The sequence below is a fragment of the Schistocerca serialis genome, chromosome 10 (assembly GCF_023864345.2).
Source record: "Schistocerca serialis cubense isolate TAMUIC-IGC-003099 chromosome 10, iqSchSeri2.2, whole genome shotgun sequence".
Lineage (NCBI taxonomy): Eukaryota > Metazoa > Arthropoda > Insecta > Orthoptera > Acrididae > Schistocerca > Schistocerca serialis.
This window is the reverse complement of record NC_064647.1, coordinates 136,821,995-136,833,342: the sequence shown is the minus strand read 5'-3', so window position 1 is coordinate 136,833,342 and position 11,348 is coordinate 136,821,995. Positions and strand designations below refer to the sequence as shown.

General features: G+C 44.2%; 1 non-coding gene across 1 annotated transcript; it reads left to right on the top strand.

The window, feature by feature from the left end:
* The first annotated feature begins 10,942 nt into the window (after positions 1 to 10,942).
* Positions 10,943 to 11,017, top strand: Trnat-ugu (transfer RNA threonine (anticodon UGU)). The gene has a single exon. It is a non-coding gene; the product is annotated as a tRNA-Thr (tRNA).
* The last annotated feature ends 331 nt before the right edge of the window (positions 11,018 to 11,348 follow it).

Below are 11,348 nucleotides of genomic sequence, written 5' to 3'. Positions count from 1 at the left end.
TGTCTGTCCTTATCTTCCTCCCTCGTTATCTCTGCACGTGTCACCCCCACCCCAATAGGAGGTTGCTTATTCTTAATGTCTTTCCGGATAGTAATTAAAATATGTTCCAGATTTGGCTGAAATCGATCCAGGAGCTTACGAATTTTTTGTCCGCATTTTCGCCCGCTTATGCAAATGTCACATATATTTCAAATACTGCACGCGTCTTTGTGCACACGTTTCACCTGTATATCTAGCAAATTTCATCCAGCAGTTTCGGTTTCACGCAGCACCATATTTATTATCTCATGTCTCCTGAACTATGTGTCGTACAGCAGTATAATTGTGTAGGTGCATTCAGTGGTATACGTGGAAAATGTCTGAAAAATATGCCGCGAAATCAGTTAACAGTAAACAATAATACATTAAAAAAAAAATCATGCCTGGTACGGCAGTTTTACTGCATGAACAACTAAAATGTAAAAAGAATAAACTTTTTCACTTTCGTTATTTTGTGGTGGTTGTCACTGAGAAAAAGTTTCGTTAAGAGTTGAAATTGTGTGCAAAATTTGTTGGAAGTAGCTGCATGTTCTCATTCTCAAATAGTAGGTGAATAAAGTCTCTGTACACTCCTTTATCACTCCCAGTCCTTTTCCTTTGATAATGGGTGATTTATTCCAGGCAGCGCGTGATACGTGTACCATGTTTAGCTGAAATCGGTCCACAGGTTTAGGAGGAAATATGGTACATACATACATACGTACGAAGCGTAAGTTTTTGTAATACGTGTGGATACTCCGATAGTTCGCAACGGAAATTAAAGAAAGGCCTCTACATAATGCCGCTTTTTGGGGTTCCATACCTGAATAGGTAAAAACGAACCCATTGTGGGATCGCATCCTTTTTCATAGCGAAAAACTCAAAACTCATATCTAAATGAAAGCTATCGGAAGAAGCGAAAGCAGTTTTTGATACGCAAAGCACAATCAGTAGTTCAATCCTACCCACATAAATTCAACATTAGATTTCATTCGTAAAAATAACATTGCGGGGCTTAATTCTGTGACTGGCCTGAATGGGGGAAAATACTTCGGTCACAGATGTAAGAAAGTAATAGCGCAGTCTAGAGTTTCTTTGATGTACTATGGCGTCAATAAGGTAAACATCCGAACTACCGAGCAGACTCCTAAATTTTCCATTTACGGATCCTTTTTTTGTCTTTTTCCCCATTTTTTGCCGAGTTTTGGTGAAATAAAGCCCGTACGTTGCACGAAACTACGATTCAAGCTACCTGCGGAAACCTCATGAAAATTCGTGTAGTAGTTTTGGAGATTAGCAAGTTCAAACAGACAAACACGATTGTTTACACTTTTATTATTAGTATAGGTATTCTGCTCTGTCGGTTCGCAGCTATTAGTAACACCTAGATTTTTAAAAGAACAGCAAGTTTTTGTACGGTAATTCCGAGCACGTAAAGCATGATGTTTGTAAGGTAGCTGTTACCGCAGTTGATCCGAATATCGATGTAAGCATACGAGCGTCTCTAAGCGGCCAATAGCGTTGACAAGTTGCAAGAATGCCACATCTCGGGGCCGGCCGCTGTGGTCTCGCGGTTAAGGCGCTTAGTCCGGAACCGCGCGACTGCTACGGTCGCAGGTTCGAATCCTGCCTCGGGCATGGATGTGTGTGATGTCCTTAGGTTAGTAAGGTTTAAGTAGTTCTAAGTTCTAGGGGACTGATGACCACAGAAGTTAAGTCCCATAGTGCCCAGAGCCACATCTCGGGACACAACATAGAGTTGGTTTGCTCTTTGTTGGCGCCGCGGGCAGTTCTAGGCCATAGACATTAGAGTCATTACCGAGCGTGCGTAGTGAATGAATGTGAAATGATTCGTCTGCGGATGATAAAAGAACTTTTGTGAAATAGAAGTTGGTAGCGTGAACTGGCCTGAGATTTAATTAAATTGCTGTTCAGATAGTACAGTTGAAGGAAGGTAGTAGCATACAGTGTTTCATTAGAGAGGAGAAGGCTATGAGTAAGAATAAATTTTTTATCTTCAGTAGGAACCCTCGTGTAAGACGGTTAAATTCAATTTCCAGATGCGCAACTAGGCCCGCTTTAGGTCAAGAGAGACGGAGAACAACAGTATAACAGGGGGATGGTAATTATGCTCTTCACGACACATTATCATATAGTGTTTTCTTTGGGGCGGTGGTGGGGGGAGGGAGGGAGGGAGGAGGGAGAGAGAGAGAGAGAGAGAGAGAGAGAGAGAGAGAGAGAGAGAGAGGCGTGTTCGATGTGGTGACAGACTGATCTATAACGTAGGCTGACGTGTACGATAGCTTAGGAAGAGAAACATTTATTTGGAGTTGGCGAAACCAATGAACGATCGAATGCAATCTTCGTTATGGTGACAAGCGTCCCAGAGGCAATGGTGAATGTTCAGGGACATGACGCGAAGCTATGAACACTTGTTCCATATTCTGAGACAAATCTCTTCTACTGAATAAATGCTTACAGCTCTTGCAGTATGCATTTTAGACGTACTTGCCTCGAATGATCGTTCGCGTCATCTCCCTGAACATTCATCATTGCCCCCAGGACACCCTGAAAACTGCTATGTTGCGTAGCCCGGAGTCTAGGTTAGGTTGAAAGGTGACAGTCTGCTTGTGAGTTGGGAAAGCCAAAGAATGTGTTTACGAAGTGAAGGTTGTGATAGCCAATTAATGCGTAGTGTTCACTAGATCTATCTACATTTGCTCCACACAAATCATTTTTTATTGTGGGTAATTACGTTCAGAAAAGCTGTTTTACATAATAAACAAGTCTCGGAGGAGTCTTTTTGGCGTTTATTGTGCACATGTATCGTACATAAATTATGAAAAATACGAGTGCAAGGTGACCCACTACGTAACTGTTCTATCAATAGGTATTTCGAAAAACTAGATGAACAAAAAAAGGTTTGATAATGTTATCCATACGCAGTTCTAGACTTAGAGTACATTACTTCATGGTATAACGCATATTTTTGTCACTTCTATCTCCCTCCTCCCCCACCCCCTCCATCTCCGTCTCTCTCGATTTCTGTGTGTGTGTGTTGTGTGTGTGTGTGTTTTTTGTACTGAACTTTCGGCGATTGATTGAGGGCTTCCGTGCAGACAGTGTAGACAACATTCAACAATGAATGAAAGCTCTTTTGCAACAATCGGAAAGCAATTCCTAATTCCATATTCAGATTGCCCTGGTGAAACAGTTTATTCATAAAAAAATAAAAATAAAATAAAAAAAGTGCTTTAGATTTCTTTCAACCGTCATTTGAATCGTGAAAGAACATTTCCGCCGTAAATATAAATTCGCTTAGATTAGTGTTCATTTATTATTCATTGATTTCGGCTGAATGCAGCAGTCTTTCTGAAGCGGACAAGATCATTCGTCAGTGCGCTGGGAACATAAACTCTGCTCGTTGTGAAATTTCCTGGCAGATTAAAACTGTGTGCCGGACCGAGACTTGAACTCGGGACCTTTGCCTGTCGCGGGCAAGTGCTCTACCTTCCGAGCTACCCAAGTACGACTGTGAGGACAGGGCGTCAGTTGTGCTTGTGTAGCTCAGTTGGTAGAGCACTTGTCCGCGACAGGCAAAGGTCCCGAGTTCGAGTCTCGGTCCGGCACACAGTTTTAATCTGCCAGGAAGTTTCATACCAGCGCACACTCCGCTGCAGAGTGAAAATCTCATTGTGCTCATTGTGTTCACCAGAATACAAGTGTAGCTGGAAGTGCCTAATAGTGCCTCAATTAAATAAATTATATAGGCGGCAATAATGTCGTTTGTCATTATCAAAACCATTCTCTCTCTCTCTCTCTCTCTCTCTCTCTCTCTCTCTCTCACACACACACACACACACACACACACACACACACACACACACGCACGCATTTTGGACTTCTGCTTTTACGATTATTTTTTTTAATACAAAAACATTTTGTTGTTAGTCATCATTAACCAAAGCCTGACACGTTTTTAAGTCATACTCCCGTTTAAAAAATCTTCATTGTGTAACTACGTCCACAAAAATTGTGTTTACGTTCTTTGACCAGGTGTTTCGTTTTGATAACATCACGCTAGGTTTCAAAACGAGGGAGCAAATGTTACAGTTCAAATATACCTTTTTTTTTAAAAAAAAAAAAAAAGAAAATACTCGTCGCTTGTATGTTGAAAGCAAACCACATACAAGCGACAAATATTTCTTTCTTGTTGAAGGAGAAATCAACAAATAGTAAAATTCCCATAAGCTCGAATTTCTGTATTAAATGAAGGGAAAAAAAAGGTTCAGGAGCTGCCATCGATAACCTGACATTAAGTAGAGACTACAAAGAACGAGCAGGCTAGGGTAAGTATAGAGGTGTGCAGGCACTGATTCTCTTTTTATTTTGGCGACTTAATACGAAAGAAAAGTTGATAATACTATTGCGATGTACCCTCCACCATGCACTTCAGATTGCATTACTGACTATAGGTGTAGAGGTAGAGGTTTACCGTCTCTAATTACTCCGATGAGCAGCTCAATGCCAGCCGCACATTGTTTTTCCTTTGCAGTTCCCAAAAACGACTTACCGGGCCTTGAGGAGACCAGTTGTCAGCGCATTCCGTTCAGGGCCATTTCTGTTGCCACTGGCGCTCGTTTTCCGTACATTTGCGCTCGTGGTCGGTAGCAGATAATTCTAAAGCAGATCTGCTCCAAAAGCAGTTGTTTACTTCTGACCGACGTGATAACACATACTCACGGTTCGCGTCGCGCCTGAAATCCATCGCTTCGGCATCTCATTATCAGTTATTGGTGTTCATCATATCGTCAGTCGTGATAATTCTCAAAGACGTTATCTCGTCTATCGCCGTCTTATGATGTGTTTCAATCTGAAGTTTTCAGGTTGCAGGTGTAAGGCGATATTTGCTTTATCTGGTTTCATCTTTCCAGTGAAACAAGGAGTGTGCAACTAGTTTCAGTGAAACGCTCATCATAACCTATCGCCGTCTTCACGAACACCACCATCGTCATCGACGTACAGCCAATTTATATTTACAGCTCTGAAACGTTTGTCCGTAATGACTCGTGCGAAAAACCATACGAACTTTGTACTTGCGTTAGGCTTAAATCACATCTTGATCGTTGTTGGTGAAATCAGCCGCTTTTACTGATAACGAAAGGCATTCGTTACAGTTTGCTGGAAACTAGGTCCAAGCCGCAGAAGATTCAAATGGTACAAATGGCTCTGAGTACTATGGGACTTAGCATCTGACGTCATCAGTCCCCTAGACTTAGTACAACTTAAACCTAACTAACCGAAGGGCATCACACACATCCATGCCGGAGGCAGGATTCGAACCTGCGACCGTAGCAGTAGCGCGGTTCCGGACTGAAGCGCCCAGAACCGCTCGGCCAAAACGGCCGGCCCACAGAAGATGACCTTTATCAAGTTGCAAGAACTTTACAGCGAACGACCACCCACCAAAGTGCTCTGAACGGAATGTGCCGCTAATACGGCGGCAAGTCAAAAATGATCTTCACTTTTCATTCTACCGTTTATTAACATGAACATAGGGTATACAGTGCACATCATTTTTCAACGTTATCTCCCTCCTTCGTAATGCACTTGGCCCAACGGACAAAGTGCTTACGTGTTCCTTCCAAATAAAAGGTTTTCGGTTGGTCGCGAAGCAACTTTTGCACTGTACTTCGCACGTCTACATCTGAGGCAAATCGGGTAACACGCAAAGCATCACTGAGTGGCCCAAACAAGTGAAATTCACTTGAAGCAAGGTGTGGGCTGTAGGCAGGGTGCTCCAATACCTCAGATTTCACGTTGTTGATGGTTTTAGTAGTGTGACGGGCCGTGTATGGCTGGGCATTGTCATTCAACACCACCACCTTCTTCTACAGCAAACCTCGGCGATGGTGCGAATTGCTGGCTTCAGCTTCTTTTCCAACAATTCACTATACTCCGCGCTGTTGATAGTCGTTCCCTTTTCCATGAACTCCGCGAGTATGGGCCCCTGTGAGTCCCAAAACTCGGTTAACATAACCTTTCCTGCGAATGGCCCCGTCTAGAATTTTTTCTCTCGTCGGCGATCCAGGATGTTTCCATTGCACACTTTGGCTCTTTGAGTCAAGCTCGTAGTGATGCACTGATGTTTCATCTCCGGCGAGAATTCTGCTCAAAAGTGACTCACCTTCGTTGTTAAAGCGTTGACAGACGCTAACACGGGTGAGCTTATGGAAACCGAGCTTGTCTTGGATGATGTGACGGGCAGAGCCACGGCTGATGTTCAAAGCGGATGCTACCCCTTCGATAGTGATTCGCCTGTTCGCCAGCTTGCTGGATGTTGTCATCTGTAGGGAAGTTGATGGCCGTCCCGTTCGCTCTGTATGCGTTGCACTTGTTCGACCACTTTTAAACTTCTCGATCCACAAAAACACAGTTTGACGTGATAGTGCACTTGGCCTATATTGTGATCATTGTCTGCCCCTTTGACACCCTCCGACCAGAGGAATCGGATCACCGCCCGTTGTTCCTCTTTGGTGCTCATTTCTAATGGAGCTTTCATTCTATATCTGCAACAGAAGGAAGAACAGTGGCGGAAATAAGGTCACACTGTCACAGCATTACCACAACAGTGTAACAATGACATGTGTAGGGACAGAAGACAATATGCGCAATGTAACAAACGTTATGGCAGTAGTGTAGATAATTTTTGACTTTCTTCGTAGATCCATATTTAAATTGTATGATGGCGGGACATCAGCTGGTATAATTTTTATGGTGAAAGTCCTCCAACTGTCCTTCAGATTTATATGTATTTGGCTGCTAGTTTCGACGTTGCGTCAAAGCCGTCTTCAGGTCAGTACACTTAGATGATATCAGTTGTGTGTGGATGAGTGCTAGAAGTCCACGGTGAGACCAACACGTGCTCCACATGGGTGGCGGGAGTTACTGCCCGCCGTCTATGTGGAGCACGTGTTGGTCTCAACGTGGACTTCTAGCACTCAGCCACACACAATTGGTATCATCAAAGGGTACTGACGTGAAGACGGCTTTGACGCAACGTCGAAACTAGTAGCCAAATACATATAAATCTTAAGTACAGTTGGAGGAGTTTCATTTTTAATAAAAAATTTTGACTTATCCTCGTAGTAGAACATCTGGTTAAACTGTGGTGAGAGCACAGCACTTAATTAGGCACTGACGCATTGCGGATGGGGTGCGTCAGTTCGTCTGAGTGTATTTGAGACACGCGAAGCAGCTACAGACGTGATTGACACTTAAATGACTACTCGAAGAGCTCAATCGGAGATCCAACAAAGGTCGCTTGGGTATGCAGCCTGGAACATCTGGATGTCGATCCCGTTGTTAGCGCGACACGACACGACACTGCGCGAGAGGCGACTGAACAGGTGGCTGGCAGCAGAGCTCGGCCGTGGCGAGATACGCCTCCGCCAAGGGCGCATGCGCACAAGGGGGCGCAAAAACTGAAAGAAAAAGGGTCTACTTGAGAATTAATAGCGAGAAGTACACGACGCCTACCGCACGTGTCCCTTACGTCTTTCTGCAACAAGGAGCCGTTACCACGGCCCGACATTGTAAAACAATGATTCATCTCCATCGATACTCCGCAAATCACATTTAGTGCCTCGCAGAGGGTTCATCCAACCACCTTCACAATTCTCTATTATTCCAATCCCGTATAGCGCGCGGAAAGAACGAACACCTATACATTTCCGTACGAGCTCTGACTTCCCTTATTTTATTGTGGTGATCGTTTCTTCCTGTGTAGTTCGGTGTCAAAAAAATATTTTCGCATTTGGAAGAGAAAGTTGGTAACCGGAATTTCGTGAGAGGATTCCGCCGCAGCGAAATTGCCTTTGTTCTAATGATGTGCACCCCAAATCCTGTATCATTTCGCTGACACTCCGTCTCCCCTATTTCGCGATAATACAAAACGTACTGCATTTTTTTAAACTTTTTAATGTACTCCGTCAATCCTGTCTGGTAAGGATCCCACACAGCGCAGCAGTACTCCAAAAGACGACGGACAAACGTTGTGTAGACAGTCCCCCTAGTTAGATCTGATGCATTTTCTAAGTGTCCTGCCAATGAAACGCAGTCTTTGGTTAGCCTTCCTCACAACACTTTATATGTGTTCCTTCCAGTTTAAGATGTTTGTAATTGTAATACCTATGTATTTAGTTCAATTTACGGCTTTTAGATTAGACTGATTTATCGTGTAACTGAAGTTCAACGGATTCCTTTTAGCACTCATGTGGATGACCTCACACTTTTCGATATTTAGGGTCAACAGCCCATTTTCGCACCATTCAGATATCTTCTCTTAATCGTTCATCTGCAAACAACGTAAGACGGCTACTCAGTCTGTCAAATCGTTTATGTAAATAAGGAACAGCAAAGCGCCTATAACACTACCTTGGGGAATGCCAGAAATCACTTCTGTTTCACTCGATGACTTTCCGTCAATTACTACGAACTGTGACCTTTCTGACAAGAAATCACAAATCCAGTCACATAACTGAGGCGATATTCCGTAAGTACGCAATTTCACTACAAGCCGCTTGTGTGGTACAGTGTCAAAAGCCTTCTGGAAATCCAGAAATACGTAATCCATCTGAAATCCCTTGTCAATAGCACTCAACATTTCATGTGAATAAAGAGCTAGTTGTGTTTCGCAGGAACGATGTTTTCTAAACTCATGTTGACTTTGAGGTAATTCATAATGTTTGAACACAATATATGTTCCAAAATCCTGCTGCATATCGACGTTAACGACATGGGCCTATAATTTAGTGAATTACTCCTACTATATTTCTTGAATACTGGTGTGACCTGTGCAGCTTTCCAGTCTTTGGGTACTGGTCTTTCGTCAAGCGAGCTGTTGTATATGATTGATAAGTATGGAGGTAATGCATCAGCATACTCCGAAAAGAACGTAATTGGTATACAGTCTGGACCAGAAGACTTGCTTTTATTAAGTGATTTAAGTTGCTTCGCTACTCCGCTGATATTTACTTCTACGTTACTCATGTTGGCAGCTGTTCTCGATTCCAATTCTGGACCATTTACTTTATCTTCTTTTGTGACGGCATTTCGGAAGGCTGTGTTTTGTAACTCTACTGTGGCAGCACTGTCTTCCATAGTATCTCCATTGCTATCGCGCAGAGAAGGCATTGATTGTTTCTTGTTGCTAACATACTTCACATACGATCAGAATCTCTTAGGATTTTCTTCCAGGTTTCCAGACAAAGTTTCGTTGTGGAAACTGTTATAAGCATCTCGCATTGAAGTCCGCGCTAAATTTCGAGAATCTGTATAACCTTTTTTTGACCTCCGACCACTTTGATTTCTTTGTTGCTAGCAAGGACCACAGCGTTGAAGAAAAATAAACTTTTGTTTTCAGTCTCACCATTTAGTTGATCAGCCACCTTTCTTTAAATATTTCGTGAAGCGTTTATTAACGAATTTCTCGCAGTTGCTGCACATGCGTTTGGCGACTGGTTTCGAACCACCCGGTTCATTCTCAAGCCTGGCCTACTGAGGCTGCGCTGATCTTAATAACGAACGTTACAGTGGCAATCCATGCTTTACAAAGTAGTCGTAGATGACTGACACAAGCCACATATGCCTACTTAGCAAGTCAGAATCAAACTGAGTTTTTCGTGGTAGCGTTCTCGCTTCCCGCACCCGGGTTCCCGGGTTCGATTCCCGGCGGGGTCAGGGATTTTCTCTGCCTCGTGATGACTGGGTGTTGTGTGATGTCCTTAGGTTAGTTAGGTTTAAGTAGTTCTAAGTTCTAGGGGACTGATGACCATAGATGTTAAGTCCCATAGTGCTCAGAGCCATTTGAACCTTTTTTTCCCGTGGTAGCGGTTCTGTTCATAAGCAGCTGTTCCTCCCATCTGCCAAAGCATCAAGCAGGAATTCGGTATCGCCACTGTTTTACCAAATACTTAATATGCAGATTCTGTAACGATTCCTGTTACAGGCCTCTAGAGGAACGCTATAAAGTTTCGATAACGAACCAATGTGCGGAAATGATCCGTTTGGGTTTAACATAACTTCGAAAATGGAAGTGAGCGTTTGGCGTCATTGGCCGGGAGGCCCCTTACGGGACAGGTCTTATCACATTCGACGCCACATTGGGCGACCTGCGCGCCGGATAGGCGGAGAAAATCCCCGACCCAGCCGGGAATCGAACCCGGGCCTGTAGGACGGCAGTTCGTCTCACTGACCACTCAGCTGTCGGGGCGGACATAACTGCGAAGATCGGCTAGGTCCCAAGTCTCCCGCCTCATGGAACGCACACTGAGGTGATAATGAGCTCTGACTCTTGTGCCTTACAAGATGTCGAGATCGCGTTTGTGGAGCTCCACAGTCTGGCAGTCAACCCTCCTACACTGCGCGACACAGCTAAAGGATAACCTTTTCGAAAACTCGTAATTGTCTCTCATTACGACGGATAAGTTCGAAATTTGGTTCAGGGGTACCTACTGTCGTTTTCGACTGCTTTATGCGTGGGAATCAATGTCCCAGGGCAAGAGGTGTTCCATTGGCGTCCTTTGACACCCCTACGGCCTTTTCGTGTCATTTCTGGGCGGTGCCGCGTGTGAAATGTTTTCCTCGGCCAACCATAAGAAATGATACGAAGATGGTATCTATTCTTTCGGACATGTCTGAAAGAACAGATGCTGCCTTCATATCCTTAAGGCTAACCGGCTGATGACCTCCTTTCTGTGCGGATGCACACGAATTGCCTGAACACTTGCGGGACTCGATGGATTGTCTGCCGCGAGTAATGGGTATAATGGCAGGGACACTAAGAGTGTAGTGTGTGGACTGTAAGTTGAGAGTGTAGGACTCACGGGGAGCGTGCCGGCGATAAATCCCTGCAGTCCTCTGTGCCCTCGGTGGCTCAGATGGATAGAGCGTCTGCCATGTAAGCAGGAGATCCCGGGTTCGAGTCTCGGTCGGGGCACACATTTTCAACTGTCCCCATTGATGTATATCAACGCCCGTCAGCAGCTCATGGTGCTGATTTAATTGTAATTTCAACCATAAGAAAATCGTGTGATGTCATCGCTGCACGTCGCGGTTCTGACCCCCTTCGCAGAGACATGCGAAGAAGGGGTGGAATTTGGGTGAATGGGCCTGTGACGACATTCTTATCGCGAGGCCCGTCCATGGTGGCGGTGAGCGGAATTGTGGTGAAATGTGGTACCAGTCTGTCATTATTAACTCACCTTACAGCGCACATGAACTTCTGAACTGTGGCCTTTTTTTCGCAAGTGTCGACACCTTACTGTTTG